This window comes from Heliangelus exortis, chromosome 11 (genome assembly GCF_036169615.1).
Source record: "Heliangelus exortis chromosome 11, bHelExo1.hap1, whole genome shotgun sequence".
In the NCBI taxonomy this organism is placed as follows: domain Eukaryota; kingdom Metazoa; phylum Chordata; class Aves; order Apodiformes; family Trochilidae; genus Heliangelus; species Heliangelus exortis.
The window spans coordinates 17,096,874-17,109,745 of record NC_092432.1 but is presented as its reverse complement, the minus strand read 5'-3'; the positions used below and the strand labels follow the sequence as shown (position 1 = coordinate 17,109,745).

Below are 12,872 nucleotides of genomic sequence, written 5' to 3'. Positions count from 1 at the left end.
AAGGAAAGAAAAAAAAATATATGTGACTTTGGCTACCTCAACTGCCTACTCTAGTTTGAAAAACTTCCTGTAAAGGCAGAGTGACCACTTTTAAGAAATCTGCAGGTGAAATTCAAGTGAAATCCTTTACTGAAAAGACTTTGCTTTACTGCACCTGTGGGTATTAACTCCATTGTTTAAAAGGCTCCACTTGAAGCCAGGAAATTTAAACATCAGTAGCTGCCTAGACACTGATGCACGAGACTTAATCACATCAAATCCTAACAGCTTGGAAAGGATATGAGAAGCATGGGGATCTTGTCTAGTTGGTTGCTGAAAGTTGAAGTTGTTGAAAACTGAAGAACTAAGCTTCCTCAATGCAGGGCAGCAAAGTGCTGAGCACTCAGGTTTACTTCTGATCTTGGGTGGTTCTTGCAAGAAGAAGGATTGAATGTTTTGGGGAAAAGCATCTTGATTTTATGTGATTTCCATAGCAACAGAATGGAATCTTTTATGATTGAAGGAAAAATCAAACCAGGCTTTTGCTGGGAGATGAAACCCAAATAGATCAATCACTTCTGAGCATAGTTCCCCACATAACATCAGCCTGATGTTATTAATTTCACTTTTGCCATGTCGTTACATGGAGAGCAACTGTTTCAAACACTGGAGACTCTAGAACTTGTCCTCTAGAGGTGTGTGATGATGCTGAATGAAATAACTGTCATGAAAATTAAAGTAAACACAAATACTAGAGCAGAAATTGTGTATCAGGTTAGCATGAGCCTTTGGCAATTCATACTATGTTCTTTATAACTATCTAGACTACACCTCTTGAATAGTCTTGGACTGTGTGCATGTCATTCCTCCAGGCCCAATAACTACCATCAGGAAACTACAGGAAAAAATAGCTGGCTATCTCATCTTCTCTGCCATCCTGTGTTTTGCTGAAGATGTGAACATTGAGAGTTCCTGTTATCTATCACAATCCAAACTATTTGGAGACTTTAAGCCTGGTGTTTGAGTTAATTTTTTTCTTTTTCTTCACACATGTGTAGTTAAGACTTTCCCTATCAGTAACTGACAGGCTAAGTAGACAACAGTGCAGCACAGAACAGGAAGAAGGCTGAAAACTCACCGTTCTGCAATATTCCAAAAAGCACTATACAGCTACAGCCATTCTCATTAGTAAGCATACCCTGTGGCTGAATAAGATGCAGTGTCAGCAGGGTTAATTAGATCTACAGCTGGCCTAAAGTGGAGATTTGTTTTGGACTGCAGTTGGCCTACTGCAACATGTAGAATAATGGTATCACATGGAAAAAAATCATATGTAACAGATCAGCTGGATAAAAGGCATTAATCCTGCTGTGCAAGGTTGCTGCACCTCAGTACAAGGGAAGGTTGTAGCTGGCAGCACTATGGAAGACATCTAAATACAGGAAGCTTCGTGCTCCATTTTTGTCCATTGCCTTATCTGTATCATACTGGCTGTCAAAGGGCTAGGTGAATATTAGTGAAGCTTTAGATAGACAGATATAAAAGCTAGTGTGAAAACAAGCATTTCCCCTGCATTTTTTTTCAGTTGTTGTTAGACAATTCTGCTTTGCTTAGTGCATTTAAATAAACAATGCATTTCCTAGGCTCTCAGTAAAAGTAGTTTAAAGAATTAATGTTTTTCCTTTCAAAATGAAATAGATGACTGATCATTAAAACATCTTACCTGGGACATCAAATTAGTACATTGTAGGCCAGCCTATTTTGTATTTATGAATTTTCCAGTTCAGTGCCCTGTGTCTCTCATCTCTAAACATGCAGTAAGTAGGTACTGAGGCAAGAATGTAAATGGCAGTGAGTCTTGCTAATACTTATTCTTCAGCATCTTGATTATTTGTTCATAAATAGATTGGTTAATTTTCAACTGATGCTCAGGACAATATGTGTATAAATTTTAGTATCAGGTTAGGAATAAGCAATGTCTTGTGCACAGTGACATATATATATACAGTACAAAATATTATGGCTGGCAGAACATGATCCTTAAAGAATACTCCACATTATATAATCGTTGTGCTCATTGGGAAACTCAAATGTTAAACTAATTCCTTTAACAACTGGAAAAAATTCCTATTTTTCTACAATTAAGTCAACTCAGTTTAGTTCTTCTAAGCGTAATTATTGTCAACTGAACCAACTGCAGGGTCGTTTGTAGCAAAATTCAAGTCTTGAAATACTGTTGAGTTCCACCCAGTTCCCATCAAACATTAGCTTTCAGCCACCTCAACTGCAAAGCCATGCCACACTCCCTTAATAACACAAGTTTCCCACAATTTTAAACCAGCAACAACCTAACACTGTGCAGACTTTTCCTGGGCTCTCTCAATGAATTTTGGCAGGCTCTTAGAAGGCTTCCCTATAGGATACAATTGTGTACCATCACATGTAGAATAGCACTGCAAGTGCTCTGCTCAGTTTCTGTGCTGATACCTGTCAGATTCAGGCCCTGAACAGTCACGTATTTTCCGTTCCATTTAACTCTTCATCCTGTATTTGCTACAGTAACAACTGTCAGCTGGGGTCCTAAATTATTAAATCTTAAATTATGTGTGTTGTGGAAAAGTCCATTAACCAAGAGTTCATTATGTTAAGTATTCTGCAGACATTCTTGCCACAAATTTAAAAATTTAAGGTCTACAGGTGAAATGAGTGAAATAGACATTGGGAAGTTTGTTTAAAAAACAAAACCACACCCACACTCCAAACATTGACACAGTACTGTACTGATCAACAGTTGAAATAATGTAATAACTGCAAAGTCCTCCTTTTATAGTCTTCACAGTAGAGAACTTTTTCCCTCGCATGACAGTCATATTTAAAGAGGCAAATTAGTCAATACAATCACTTAGTTGGCTCATAGGCTTCACTACAATAAAGGTATCTAGTATTTTTTTTTCTAGCACCTCCATTTCATTCAGAAGGCCACTATGTTGTTCGATGTCGTTCCACATACACAGGAAGCTTCAAACTTCACTGTTTAAAAATTCCCCCATTCATGCATCTTGTGACAGGGAGCCTGACACACAGATCAGCAAGGCAAACCACTCTTGCTGATGGTCTGAAGAAGACAGGAGGAGGAAGGACTACTACCAGTCCAACCTGAGATGATAGTCAGTGTGTCAATATTACAAGTGTCACCAGTCAGCTAGGCTCAACCTCAGCTGGCAGCTGCAGTTAAGAGTCACAAGTTCATCCAATGACTATAGGCAACAATCTTAAACACTACAGATTTCATACTGTCAAAAGACAAAATTCATTGTGCCAGAGCAGGTGGGAACCTTAGAGCAGCACTATATAGCTTTTCATGTTTCCCAACCTTGCAATGGTATTTATCAGTACTATAGTTGGTTACTACATTACCTTAATTATTACATTAATTTAATTAGGATTATCATTACATAGATGGAAACATGTAACACTATGGATTATTTACTCCTAAAATAGCTGGTTCAGAAATTCTGAATGGCATTTGGCTTTTTTATATTTATTATGAGAAAACAAGTAAGTCAAGCTTATGTCATTGAAACAGCTGCTTAATATTAAGGACCTTATTTTCATTACAACTGCTATAGCCCTTCCAGTCAAAAGAATTTCAAAATTATTTAAAGGTTTCATATTGTCCCTAGATGTTTAAAGTACATATTCACAGTTTCTTCATTCCTGGAACCTGTGTGAGTAGAAACTGGAAGCTGCAATTCTCACAGACTAACAGCTGGAGCTTTAACTCAACCATAAAATAAGATTCCCAGTACTAAAAATTGTTAATAAATTTATAACAAATCTAAGTTTAATCAATATTGGCTCAAGAATAGGCCAGATATTTTACTAAACTGTGATTTAAAACCTCCAGAACAAAGATAAGCACAGGAAATGAAAAGCAAACCAATCACAACAAACAAAAAACCAAACACAAAACAACTGTCATGAAGGGCTCTTAGGGCTGTAATAAATAACACCAACCAATATTAATTTTTCCCTAATTTTACTCTTTAGTAAGCAAAACACAGATTACTGAGTTCTCTACTGTGTTGTGTACCTTCTCAAGAAGCAAATCATTCTTGTTGCAAAATGTGACATATCTTTACAAGATATTTGCATAACAGAGAGCAGATCGGCTGTTTGCTATTCTCCTGAGCACTGATTTACAAAACAAGAACCAGGTTAAAACAGTAGTGTGGAGAACTATTCCAGAGTCTGGTATTATTCCTGGTTCAGTCACCCATCAGGGTGAATGAATCTGGGCAAGTCATTTCAGTGACTCCCTACCTGTAAAGCAGGGCCATCAAAATTATTTCCTTTGCATTATCACTTTCTGATAAATTCAAAAGCTAAATCTTACATAGCATGACAGTACAAAAGAATTACAGTACCAATGTATACATCTTATGCTGCAATAAAAGTGACATGAGGTTATTCATCCCTAGATGAACCTTAACAGTGGTTTTTTTCCCCCAAAATCACTATTTCTAATTAGATAATCTTCTAAATTATGAGTCAAGTTATGATGCATATAAGTTGAATAATAAATATTCAGGAGGACAAATACTGGAGGAAACACATGCTGTAGAGGTAATTTGTTATCTTGGCAGATAGGTGTGGAATAGATGTGCTAAAAACCCTAAAGTGGTCTCTTTCAAAATACTAAAACCAGCAAGTATCACAACAGACACCTGTGCCTTTTACTTATGGAAGAAAAGAGAGGCATTTCCACCTATCATTGAAACACAAAGAAAAAAGATTTTTTCATTAAAAAAAGAACCAAAACAAAACCAGAAAAACAGCACAGATGACTTAAAGGCATACTCCTCATACCATACAGGTATTTTCTTGGCAAGTCTTCCACCAAGAAAGCCAGCAGTTATTTACCAGGGATGAAGAATTCTCCCACCAGCAACCTTAAAATATAGGAATAAGAACTGACCAGTATTTACTTGGGAGTGTTCTTCTCCAATTCTCATTTTATGCCTCTGATGTAGCACTAAGCATGGAATTTCTAGTTGCCAACAGGATTCCTTCCCTTTCTCTCCATCATACAGTATGCAACAGCTCTTATCTCCTGGGCCATAATATGTCAAATACTTCTGCATAATTAAAGCTACACTGATTCACTGGCTAAGAATATCACAAGGATAAGTTTCTTTTTAAAGCTGCCTTATCTCTAATCAAGAGCTGTCTTCTAGTAACACAAGATTTTGTGCATAAAGGACATTGTGCACACACATACACACACACACACATATATATATAAAAATAACATTTTTTTCTTCTCCACAACCCAGCAATAACAAAAAGATATCATTATATTCTGATTTATCTTTGTAGAGCTAAATCAGAGACTATAAAAGATGGCAGCCAAGTTAGGCAAAATTCGTATTTTTATTATGTATTTAAACTGTAATTTATATCCCTCTCTTGATTAGACCTTTATTGCATTACCAAACAAAACCTCTTTATATTTCACTGGTTTGTTTATCTCAAAGATTTGTCATTATGGTGAGGTTTATATGGGAAAGAAAAGAAAAATCTGTAGAGGTCAAAAAAACATTAACAAATTGGTGACATGGCTTATGTCTTGCCAGGTTATTTTATATTTTAATGTACTCTTACCAGTTCAATCTTTTTAAATGCAAATCTGCTAAGGGTAAATTTAAATATCAAGGCAAGCAGTTCTGGTAGCATGGCAACAACCTGCTATGCTGCATAGTAAGAATTTGGAACTGAGGCAAGTCTTTGCTCCCTTCCCATACTGGATTAGTTTATGAGAAGAAATACTTGTGTTCTTTGTCTAACTGCCTTTACAACTATGCCTACATTGGTAGTTGTAGTGGTCTATTAAACTCAAAATATCACAGCAACCCTGTGATACCTGGTAGCAGTCATGATGACCACCTTTCAAAGATAGAAATGCTACAGAATAAAAGAAGAAAACATTAAAAGAAAAAAGAAAACAAAAACAAACAAACAAAAAGAATATGCTTACATATGCTTAGTAGTAATGCTTAATACAAGATTTCATTCCCAGGAGAGAGATTTGTTGTGAATTTGAGTATAGCAGCTCTGAAGCAATTTTGCTTCTGAACAAGAAACAAGCAATCCCATTTCCATGCACTCTCTCTGAAGTGTTGAAAACGCATCTTTCTTGACTTTTAGAGTAAGAGTTTTGTAGTCTAATTTAAGATTTGAAATAACCAAAAGGGTGCATTTGCCTTTGTACTGAAATTATATTTTTGTGCTAGTTGGTATCAGTGATTCTGTATGTTAATGTCAATTGTTTGATGTCATTTCACTCTTGGTGGTAGGGGAGGGAGAAAATAATTAATATCTTATGTCATTCCAGAGCAGCAACTGGTCTGTGCAACACTCATTCTCTTCAGTTGCTCCAGTAACTCAGTAATACATTACCATTTTTCTGGGGCAGGAAAATGCAAAGTAACTAGCACTTCTGAGACTCCCTAGAGAGACAGTGAAGTACAGCAGAAGATCTAATTTTGAAGGGCATAGTGGGTGACAAAAAGTCCACCCAAGTATCCTTGTTTCTGTGTAGTGTATGAAGGCAGTACAGATGTGCAAGAATCTTCTTTTCTTTATTATTTCTCTCTTTTCTTTATTACTTCTCTCACATATATATCAGTTGTTTCACTGACCCCAACACTGAATGGTAAATACAGCTGATAATGAATGATAAACTCCTTCTACTCCTTCTCAGTCTTATATTACTGTTGAAATAGGTGCTGTCCTTGTGGAATGTGGGCTTCTTACCCTATGTTACAGCTTGTTATGTTATAGCAGTTGGTGTTTCATCCAGGCTACCTATGTTCACTCTTTAGAAGCCTATACCTAAAAAATTCCTGCTGTTTCCTCTTCCTCCCTAGGGTATTTTCATACACAGACATACCACTATCACCACCAACACTACAGATCTTGTCATGTTTCCCTTCCTTCCTCCCTCTCTCCCTCCCATGTTCTCTTGCTTTTTGATATGCTAATTTTATTTCTTTAATCAGTTTAGAATGCCTAAAGTCAGCACCTAGAGGTCTATAGGTCATTTAGAAGATGAGGCTTCTACAAGTTTTACCATAACCATTTAAAAAGTGCCTGCCCTGTCATAAATGCTTTGTGACAAGCAATGATTCTACATGGCTTTTGTTGCACTTTGTTTCTTCCTTAGTATAGAATTCTGTAATGACTTAGTATTCCTTGTGACTGAAGATTTCTGTGTGCTACAGGATTGCTCTGCATGTGACCAGTGATCTTTTGTATGGCAGGATGCCTAAGGACTCCCTTCTCCAGGCCCATAAAGATCTGACCATGTGATTCTCCCCAAGATGGGCGCAGCATGTTTTTGGAGAACTGAGGTGACATTGTCACTGCTGCCTGTTGCTAGTTCGTAGTGTAGCTAAGGTTTACATCAACGCTTAGAAACCAAGGATACGCAAGGTTGTCTACATTTATTCCCACAATTTCCTCCCAGCAGCTTATCCAGAGAAGCAAACCTCACAGTGATCCCAGGGGATCATTCTGATGTCATTCCTAAAACCTCAGCTGAATGAAGCTCTTTCTGTGGACTCAGGCTTTTAACACAGTGAGATGGAATGAATGAAGTCCATATACAAGAATATGAATTCTCCATCCCTGATTATCTGCTAAAATATGAATTTTTCTGTTCATTTTTTACTGGAATTACTATCTCACTAAATCCCCCAGGGAACCCTGCAGTGTCACGCTAAGATAATCACCTAACTGGCACTCACAACAAATCCAAAGTGGAACAACTGGAAAGCAGATATGATTCCTCTACAGTCACTGGAAGAAAAATACCTTACGGGAGAAAATGGAAATGAACCCCAAAAGTCCTCTTTTTACAATGTTATAGAACATCCCTTGACATTCTGGACAACAGTGATAAAGCACCTAGATCTGCCCACCCACCAGAACAGTGTTTCCACTCAGGGTTAGTGCTAAAAAAACCAGGATGCTGGGTTGGGATCCCAGTATGATCTCTCCATGCATAAGCATACTTGAGCATATGCACCTCCAGCAGTATTTCATGCACCCTTTATCATCTGAGAGCAATGAAACTTATTCCTTGCCATCCCAGCCTACAGGGCTTTTAGTCCTCCCTCTTTTGCTCAGGTGGAAGTAGCTATTAATCCCAGAGTTTTCCATACCAGTCTCTGCTCAGCTCTAACTTCTCTTGAAGTGCAAGTCACCTTCCTCTGCTGTAGCTGGTGATGAAGACAGTCAGTACTGCAATAAAAAAGGAATGTCATATTCTCAAATGACAGTGCATTTATCTACCAGCATCAGAAACAAACAGTTCATTCTATATATGTCTTTACCGGTTGTATTGGACCTTTCTTCTGGAAAATAGTATCATTAGCCAAGGTGAGACTTAAGTTCACACAAAACTGAGAATTGGAATGAAAGCTGTCTTCTCATGGATTCCATGATAAAGCTGCTGCATGTTCAGCTCCCACAGGCAGCACAAGCCTAAAGCACTGAACACTTAAAGAAAAAAACACATGGTGCTTTCTTGAGCTGCTTTTCACATAGCTCTCAAGGGAAAATTCATCCTGAGGAAAAAAAATTATTAAATTTAAATGCTCTCTCCACTAGACTCTCCAATAGACTAAAAGCATTTGCAAGTATCCAAAGTACTTAAAATGAGCATTTGATTCAGCAATTGCATATTTGGTAGAGTGTCTAAAAAAAAAAAATCAGTGAATTCTGTTTCTGCTTTCAGCTCTTCCTCTTAACTTGTGAGTGCATGTGACTGCATCAGTGCTTTATTTTCTCCAACTGTAAGAATTACCATTATGTCCTTGCACTAATGTTGCAAGGATTTAATTGCCTCAAAAGAATACTAAAAGGTACTACATAGAAAGATTTTTTGCCTGCAGGAAGTATGTTCTTCCTTTTGTTTACATCTACATGAAAATAAAAATATTTAAAGCAAATATCTCTTCCATGGGAGGCTTGTAGAGAGGTATTAGTTTGTACTAATAGTAATGTATGATTACACAGGTAATAGAGGCCAGTGTATCACGATGGTACTGCACTCCGTCTTTGCTAAGATGCAGACGATGGAAGATCTAGTTCTTCCTTCCTAAAAATAATTCTGAATTCTGAAAACATGTTTGCTTATAATATCACATATAGATAGGCACAAACTTGCAAGTTTTCATATGATCATAGAACAAGTCAGGTTGGAAGGAATGTTAGAACCCTCTTGTCCAACACCTTGCTCAAACCAGGGTCATCAGTGAAGACTGATCAGACTGCTCAGGGCGTTATCCAATCCAGTCTTAAAAAACTGCAAGGATGGAAACTACACAACCTTTCTGCAGTACCTCTTCCCATCTATTATTGTCCTTATGGGGCAAAAGATTGCTTACATCCAGTCTGAAGCTCTTGTTTCAGCATATGCCTCACACACCACTGTGATAAGTCTGGCTCCACTTCCATGAAGACCTCCTTATACGTACTGGAGGGCTGCTGTTAAGTCCTCCCAAAGCCTCCCCTTCTGCAGGCTAAGCAAGCCCCACTCCCTCACTGTCTCCTCACAGAGCCTGGCCTCCAGCCCCAAACCGCTTTGGTCACCACTGCAGAACTCGCTCTGGTTCATTAGTATCTTCTATGCCCCAGGGGGAGCTGAAACTGAACACAATATCATAGATGTGGTCTATTGGATGCTGAATAGAGGGGAAAAATTGCTTCCCTTCATCTACTGGCTGCATTCTTGCTCATACAGACTAGAATCTTCCTTGGCTATCTTTGTTGCCAGGGCACGTGGCTGGTTCACTGCCACTTTCTGGCCACCAGGACCTCTGGGCCTTCTTGGCAGGGCTGCTCCCCAGCTTCTATTGTTACAGCGGCTTAAAGCATCAAAGCATTGCCTTGTGTATTGAAACACAGATTATGAGGGAAATTGATATAAGAAGTATTAAAAACCACCTAAAATACGATGTGTTCAAAAGGCTGCAGCCAAGATTTTGTTGCAGACAAAACCAGGATCTTCGGTATTTCTCTTTGTGAGCTGGTAGCCTGGAACAAATCATTTCTTGCTATATTTCTCTATCTTCAGCAAATAAATATAAACTGGAAGAGGTTTAAGCCATGATATTTTCACAAATTATTTATTAGCAAACGTTCTTATCAGAACAGTTGGAAAGATGGTAAAATTATGGTTCTTGAAGTGGTTCCTCATGTTCAAAGCCTTAAGCAAAGGTCAGTTTTTAAACACCTAGCTCTTGTATAAATTCATATCCAGTCTCCAACCTGAACTGGCATTAACTAAGTAACTGCACAAAAAATACTTTTCGAGATTCTTCCTTAGAATCGTAAGACTCTGACCAAAAGAGCTGAGCAGCTATGGGCTTTTCAAGATAACTTTCATTACAATCAGAGGGTCAAGGGAAAGCAATAATGCAGCTGCCGATTAGAAGCAACACTGCATTTTTAAAAATAGCTTTAGAAATTTCCAAGTGCAGATAGGAGCTAAACTGTAAGAGCATTTAGGTTTAGTAAGCCAGAAAACCAATGTTTACAAGGACAAGTCTGCAGCCTGAAATCCTTTGAGCCCTAAGTGGAGTAGGGGCAGTGACTTCTCCTTTAGTAGTTTAGTACCCATAGAACAGTATATGGAAAGAAAAGGCCTTTCAACCTTGCCTGCCTCATACAGAGGAGAATCTGAACCCCACAGTGATAAACTGCAATCTTACTTTTTAATAGAAGCTTCAGTCTTACACTCTTCAACATGCAGATAACAGCACATACTGTATTTTCACTTAAGTGGCAATAAAGAATTAAACTAAAATTCTTCCCTTTTAAGATTACCTTACATGGAAATACTATTGCTTACACACAACCTTGTGGAACTGCAATAGCAGTTGTTCTGGGGTTTTTTCAGTTCTGCTGGTTAAGTAATGAGGGATTCTTGGGTAACAGGCATAATACATGAAATACCTTTTCTGCAAACAGATTCCCCAGCCCCTCTTGGAGATTATAGGTTGGCCTTTACCAGGTAATACGATGAAATGCTACTTGCATTTTTTACCCAAATTAGTGACAGAAATTTAAGACTTCTCTTAAAAATCACTACAATGCGTGTTATCTATGCTCTATGAATGCTTTATGGTCTCCTGTTTTTATTTAAATTTCTTCTCTTGTATTTCCTTACTGGCATGCTACAACCATCCAAATGACATTGACGATGCAAAGTACATAAATCTGAAAGCACAGACTGCAAGTTGAAGCAAAATAAGCCAATCTTTGCCTCTCCGAGATGCAGCTCCTAACGCAGCATTCCCTTCCTCTCCCCCACCTCCATCCCTTTCCTTTTGTTATGGCAATACAAGAAGCCCCGGTGTACTCAAAAAAACTCTTCAAAAAGGGGAAAACAGACCATGCTATAATGCCTCGTGCTGTTTATCCCAACAAAAATCAAGCACTCTTAACCGAGCAGCTTTTTCCCTCCAGACCTCACGATGAAGGGAACAGGAAAAGAGTGGATCCAGAGCTCTGATCCATTTGCCACAGTGGAGGCATGAAAATCAGAAACAAATGCCAACTCTTAGCGGTGCTGCATTACATGAGGGCTCCTCTCGCCTTTCTTTTGACTCTATTAAGACAAACAGGCTCTTAAGCCTCCCGCCCTCCCACAAAACGCAGACCTTATGCATATATCCCATTATCGGTCCCTGCGTTACCGAAAGCAGACGTTAATGCAGAGCTCAGGCGAAGCCGTGGGGATGGCGGGCTGAGCCGGAGAGCTCGAAGCCCTCTGGAGAGGGAGCGGATGGCGAGCCGGCAGCGCGCCGCACCCGCTGTCTCCGCCGTCTGGGGAGATGCTGCCAGCCCTCCGGAGAATGACAGGAGGGGGTGGCAGCGCGGCTCATCCGCCACCGCGGGTTGAAGAACGGCCCCGCGCCAGCCAGAACCTGTGGGCTTGCGGCGGTCCCCTGCGCGGGATCCCCGCGCCACCACACCGGCGGCGACGCCATGCCGCAGGGGCTCCCCTCCAGCCCGGGTCCCCTCCAGCCCGGGTCCCCGTCCCCTTACGGGCAGCTCGGCTGCCGGGGGGTTGGAATGAGGATGAGGCGGGGGCCGCTGCTCGCCGCGCGGGCGGCCCCCAGCCCCAGCTGCGAGGGCAGCAACGGTCGCGCTCGCGCGGGGTGGCCGCGGGCCCCCTCAGAGCCCGCCCGGCCCCGCGGGCTCCCCGCTCCCCTGAAGGAACTCGCAGGGATGCTGCCGCCCCACCCCCGGCGGAGCTCCGGTCCCCGAAACGACACCGGCCACCGGTCCTTCGCCCCGCGCTCCCTCTCCTTACCTCTGCTGCCAGCGGCGGTGCCGGTCCCCACCCCGCGCCGCGTTGGGGACCCGAGGGCAGCCGCAGCCGCTCTTTTGTGTGCCTGCCTCAGCGCCACACACCGAGACCGCGGCTGGGCCCGGGAAGCTGTGTGAGAGAATACAGCCGGCCGCCCGGGAACCTGCATGGCGCATAGCCCCGCCGCTGCCGCGCCTCAGGGGGGCCGGGCCGGAGGCGCGGCGGGGCGGCCCAGCCCGCAGTCTCCCGCCTCCCCCCAGCCCCGCCTCAGCCCCCACTCCTCGGGCTACAGCCCCCCGGCTCCGTTGCCCCCCGGGGCTGCCTCACAGGCTTCGCGCCCCAAAGCGCCGGCGCCGCTCTCCGCTCATAGAGTCCTGCTCGGTCTGCTGCAAGGGAGAAGAGGTAAAGGCAGAGCTCCCGGAGGTACCTCAGAGAGGGAAGGTGAGGTGATGCCGTGTTTGTACGCTCCTGAGTTTATAAGAAAACATGGCGCAAATAAAGTGTGTGGCTT

At 41.3% G+C, this 12,872-nt stretch overlaps 1 protein-coding gene across 5 annotated transcripts in view; it reads right to left on the bottom strand.

Annotated features, from left to right (window-relative positions):
* APBA2 (amyloid beta precursor protein binding family A member 2) overlaps positions 1–12,548 on the bottom strand; it is an 87,852-nt gene extending 75,304 nt beyond the window's left edge. The window contains exons 1-2 of one of the 5 annotated variants that reach the window (XM_071754972.1): positions 12,365–12,521; positions 8,205–8,283 (exon numbers count right to left, since the gene is read on the bottom strand). The gene's annotated coding sequence lies outside the window, so the exon portion shown is untranslated. Of the gene's footprint in view, positions 1–8,204; positions 8,284–11,744; positions 12,037–12,364 lie in introns of those variants that run through there. The other 4 variants (XM_071754969.1, XM_071754971.1, XM_071754970.1 and 1 more) reach the window with 4 other exon arrangements.
* Between the last annotated feature and the right edge of the window lie 324 nt (positions 12,549–12,872).